Genomic DNA, 6,011 nt, shown 5'->3' on the forward strand with positions numbered 1-6,011 from the left:
CACTGAACCGACGGCAGAACAAACCATGTCACCAGTGTGCTGAAACAGGAGTGTGTCTTCAGCTAGTTAGCATAACCTGACTTCATGGTCAACATGGATAGAAAAACAATTCATCCCAGATAGCATGTGGGCCACTTCAGGCAATGATGTGGTACTGATGGCCTTCTTCTGGCCCTGACAAAATGGATGTAAGCCTGAAGTGGCCCACATGTATAATAGCAAATATGGCCCAAATATGCCAAATCAAATGTGGGCCTTTTTTGGCAAAGATGCGGTGCTCTCGGCAACATGTAATCTGGATGTGACCCTGAAAGGGCCCGTGTGGTAAATGGTGAATATGGCCCAAATATCACAAAACAAATATGGGCCACCTTTGGCAAATATGTGGCACATGCGGCATTGCAATGGCTTGGTTCTGGCCCAGATCTGGCAAACAGGAGCGGACCGCCCAAGTGCCATCATTCCATGCGATATGTGGGCCGGATGAAAGTGTCGGGTGTGGGACGGGTCCGGGCCACAGCAATTTTGCTATCTGGGATTAATGGAGAAAAGTCGCAGATTTCGGCTTTAAAGATATAATCTGTAATTCAAATGTACCAAAACACGCCCCACGTCCAAACCTCAAAACTCAGGATTGGAACCTGCCATCATTCCCAAAACTGACTGACAGGTCTCTTAATTCAAGGACTAACACTAAATAACAACTAAATGAGTTTCTAATATTTTTTTTGTATCCGTATTGAATGTAAAAAAACTGGCCCATATTTTCAATTACAATTACATGAGAATGACACAAAATGCCCCCAACTCAAATTCTTTATGTACATAAACATAATGAATTTTTTTTTTATATTCCCAAACAAATCGCAGATTGCGCCTTTTGAACTGGCATGATCTTTTTTTCTCCCTCTTTTTAGCCCCCAACTGTATCCGGCCAATCACCCCACTCTTCTAAGCCGTCCCGGTCGCTGCTCCACCCCCTCTGCTGATCCAGGGAGGGCTGCAGACTACCACATGCCTCCTCAGATACATGTGGAGTCACCAGCCGCTTCTTTTCACCTGACAGTGAGGGGTTTCACCAGGGGGACGTAGCGTGTGGGAGGATCACACTATCCCCCCCACCCCCACCCCCACCCCCCATGAACAGGTGCTCCAACTGAACAGAGGAGGTGCTAGCGCAGCAACCAGGACACATACCCACATCCGGCCTCCCACCTGCAGACACAGTCAATTGTGTCTGTAGGGACGCCTGACCAAGCTGGAGGTAATACGGGGATTTGAATCAGTGATCCCTGTGTTGGTAGGCAATGGAATACACTGCTATGCTTCCTGCTACGCTTCCTTAGTGGCCATAATCTTTTAATGGTTTTCTTTCAGACTACTGTCGAAACACACAGTGTCAATGAAGGCCACTTAACTGAAGATCAGCGCCGAAAATAAATACTTTACAAACAAAAAGACACTCTGATGTTTGGAATCTGAGGCTCCTGCTGCCCTCCGCTCCTCTCCCCTCCCCTCCTCTCCCCTACCATCCTCTCCTCTCCCCTACCATCCTCTCCTCTCCTTCTCTCTCCTCTCCTCTCCTCTCCTCTCCTCTCCCCTCCCATCATCTCCTCTCCTATCCCCTCTCCTCTCCTCTCCTCTCCCCTCCTCCTCCCTCCTCTCCCCTACCATCCTCTCCCCTACCATCCTCTCCTCTCCCCTACCGTCCTCCCCTCTCCTCTCCTCTCCCCTACCGTCCTCCCCCCTCCTCTCCCATGCCTTCGTGTTGACAGCGTTGTCCTTGTCCCTGTTGTCTACCAGTGTCTGGGAGGGCTAAGCCAGTTCTAGCCCAGATTACAGTAATAAAATCACCGTGTGTCTGAGGATTAAGGTTTAGGCCTCTAAACACACTGGTAGTAAAAGAGACAGCAAGACAGACGGAGAGAGAGAGGTAGAGCTGTCGGAGAGAAAGAAAGAGAGAAATAGGAGAAGGGGAAGAGGGAGCGTGAAAGAGAAGGAGGAGTGACTGCGAGGGAGGGAGGGATGGGGGCGGTAGAGAAGGATGAGTGTAACTTTCCCAGACCATCACTACAAACGGGTTAGGGCTTAGAGGGGTCAGAAGAATGGTGTGTGTGTGTGTGCGTGTGTGTGCGTATGTGTGTGTGTGTGTGCGTGTGTGTGCGTGTGTGTGTGTGTGGGCGTGTGTGTGTGTGTGTGTGTGTGTGTGTGCGTGTGTGTGCGTGTGTGTGTGTGTGGGCGTGTGTGTGTGTGTGTGTGTGTGTGGGCGTGTGTGTGTGTGTGTGGGCGTGTGTGTGTGTGCGTGTGTGTGTGGGCGTGTCTACCTAATTACAGGTCCTTTATGCTGTGATGTAAACCGGAACAATTTACAAGGCTATTAAACCAGATGTGTGAGGAGAAACACAACTAAGAGTCATCATTATGTGATAATTCCTAAATTAACCAGAAATGTCTGATTTAAGGGCGTCCGGTGTAGCGTAGCGGTCTATTCCGTTGCTTACCAACACGGGGATCGGTCGTTCGAATCCCCGTGTTGCCTCCGGCTTGGTAGGGCGTCCCTTCAGACACAATTGGCCGTGTCTGCGGGTGGGAAGCCGAATGTGGGTGTGTGTCCTGGTCACTGCACTATCGCCTCCTCTGGTCGGTTGGGGCACCTGTTCAGGGGGAGGGGGGAACTGGGGGGAATAGCGTGATCCTCCCACGCGCTACGTCCCCCTGGCGAAACTCCTCACTGCCAGGTGAAAAGAAGCGGCTGGCAACTCCACATGTATTGGGGGAGGCATGTGGTAGTCTGCAGCCCTCCCTGGATCGGCAGAGGGGGGTGGAGCAGCGACCGGGATGGCTTGGAAGAGTGGGGTAATTGGCCAAGTATAATTGGGGAGAAAAAGCCCCCCCCCCCACAAAAATGTCTGGTTTAAGACATTGGTTGAATTCATACCAGTGAAGTGAAAAATTTTAACTTGAGCAACCATTATTTATCTATCTATCTATCTATTTATTATTTTAATTACCGTGCATTTCAAACACCTTTCTGATACTGGGTAGATTCAGAAAATTACTCTTTTTTTTGTGTGCCTAAAACAAAGTGAGAGAGGAAAAATGACAAGAATGACGAAGCTGAAGATACCACAGCTCAGTTTAGCATTACTCATCCCACTTTTTTCCCTGGGGGCTGTTTAACCAGCAGCTTAATGGGTTTGTTTGCCCTCCGGCGTGACGAATATTTCCAAGTACCAATAATTGGCTTTCTTTTAAAGGACTCGTTCACATTTCTTTGAAGTCTGGCTCTATTTTACGCTCCCCGCTCGTGCAGCCCATGGGTGGGTTTGGTTTTTCCACAGTCATCCATCGTCTTCTTTGTGCCGGACACACGGCTCCATCTTGCCATCTACAGTTCAAGGCAGCTACTGAAGGACAAATCCACAATCCTCGTTCAGCGCAAGAAGAAAGCCCTGCACGGTTCGGCCGAAGCTAACATGACGCTACAGCAGTCTGTCTTAGCCTCTTCCATGGGTCATTTTCAAGGTTTGCAAGGTCAAGATATGACCTGACAGCAGCCCCGACGCACCAGCAGAGCACACACGAAGGCTGCGGTCACACCGGCCCTGGTGAACATGACATTCTGCGGCCAGCTCAATTCATGTATATCATGAATATCAATAATGTAGTAATGAAAACACGTGAATTTTTAAAGTGACCACGCAAATTTAGGGTGATAGACTGCTTCAGCCTGCCCCCCCCCCCCCCCCGGGCGGCAAGTTGGCGCAGTGGTTAGCGTGGATGCCTCACAGCAAGAAGGTCCTGGGATTGAGCCCCGGGGTAGTCTAACCTTGGGGGTCATCCCAGGTCGCCTGTGTGGAGTTTGCATGCTCACCCCATGTCTGCCTGGGTTTCCTCCAGGGGCTCTGGTTTCCTCCCAAAGTCCAAAGACATTTAAGGCCAGGTGAATTGGCCATACTAAATTGTCCCTAGGTGTGAAAGTGTGTGTGTGGGCCCTGTGATGGCCTGGCGGCCTGTCCAGGGTGTCTCCCCGCCTGCCGCCCAATGACTGCTGGGATAAGCTCCAGCATCTCCACAGCCCTGAGAGCAGGATAAGCGGTTTGGATAATGGATGCAATGGATGGATTTCCCCCCCTTTTTCTCCCCCATTGTACCGGTCTAATTGCACCACTTTTCCAAGCCTGTCCCAGTTGCTGCTCCACCCCCTCTGCCGATCCGGGGAGGGCTGCAGACTACCACATGCCTCCTCTGCTACATGTGGAGTAGCCAGCCGCTTCTTTTCACCTGACAGTGAAGAGTTTCACGCTGACCGACCAGAGGAGGCGCTAGTGCAACAACCAGGACACACCCTCATCCGGCTTCCCACCCGCAGACACAGCCAATTGCGTCAGTAGGGACGCCCGACCAAGCCGCAGGTAACATGGGGATTTGAACTGGCGATCCTCGTGTTGGTAGGCAATGGAATAGACCGCTACACCACCCAGATGCCCAGGATTGTGGATTTTTGCCCCGTTAATTGCATTGAACTGTAGATAACAGTTGGGTCTGTGTGTCCAGTATGAAGAAAAGGATGGACAATGAAACCTACCTACGTACGGCATGAGTGGAGAGTGAAAATATAGACAAATCTGAACTACCCTATTAACTGTTTCATAATTAGGTGAAACGTAGCACTACTGTGAGTCCAGTAGTACTGCTGGAACCAATAGGGTCGTGATTCTCTACTTTCTTCATTGGTGAATCTGGCCCAAGAAAATGGGTCTTGCAATCCTTGCCAAGAGAAAGATTGCCTGATTTCACCTCTGGGGTCGAATGGGGTCAGAAAAGACTTGTGCAACTTGTTCACAACCCACAGCGCCTCATTCGTCTTCATTTACAATAACTGGCTGCAAAAAAAAGAGAAGTGATTTTGGGACAGCACTCCTACATACTGAAGCTATTTTTATGCTGAGACCAAAGTATAATTTCATTAAAGAAAGCACATTTTGTCCAGAATGAGCTGGACTTGTACATCTGACTCGTACTGACGTAGCAGCATTCTACAAGTCTGTACACGGTCATGCACACTGACACGGCTCTGACGATTACGCGCTACACGTACCGACGTCAGCGGTGCACCCAAAAAAAGTCTCTCTCTTTAGTTATTTATAAAATCCTTTTTTGTCCTGAAGTTAAAATAAAATGTGTGTGTGGGGGGGGGGGGGCATGGAGGAGGAAGAAATGAGAGAAAGGCAGCCTCATGCTCATCCATCTCTACTCCATCTATTATTCATCACCCCTTTCCTCATCCCTCGCTCCGTAAACTGATGGAGGATAAAATAGGTCATTGAGGGATAGGCTGGAGCTCACATAAGGACTGATGTCTTCCCTGACACATTACTGGTCCCCCTCCTCCTTTTTCTACCTCCCATCACTACCTCTGATTTTCCTCTCCTCCTCTTTTCCCTGTTCTGTGCATCCCGTCCTTCCCAACTTCTCTACTCCTCCGTCCAACACCTCCTCCCTGTCGTGCACTTACAATCCCGCTCATCTACTTTGTCACGATTCCTGCCGTCCCTCACTCAGCTCCCCCCCCCCCTCTCTCTCTCTCTCTCTCTCTCATTCCTTTCTTTCTCATCTCTTGTGGGTGAGTGAAACTCAAGACAAAGAAAATGCGTTACTGCCGGTGACCTGTAGGGGGCGTGCGCATGCACGCGCGCACACAACACACACACACACACACACACACACACACACACACACACACACACACACACACACACACACACACGTTTTCTTAAATGGATTGCTGCCTTACCGCAGAGAAGGGTTTAGTGAGCAAAAACTCAGTTAAGGGAAAATAAGTTGTCTGAAAAATCAGCCTTTGACTTTGCACATGCCTACAAACTGCAAGCAGAGGATAAAAAATCTGAATTGGATCCTGTGACGACAACCTAAAGAGTCCCCCCCCCCTTTCAAGATGTTTTATTAGCTGTTTGCAAGTTATTCTCCCTTCTAATCCTCCTAGTGAT

The sequence above is a fragment of the Lampris incognitus genome, chromosome 6, assembly GCF_029633865.1.
Source record: "Lampris incognitus isolate fLamInc1 chromosome 6, fLamInc1.hap2, whole genome shotgun sequence".
NCBI lineage: Eukaryota > Metazoa > Chordata > Actinopteri > Lampriformes > Lampridae > Lampris > Lampris incognitus.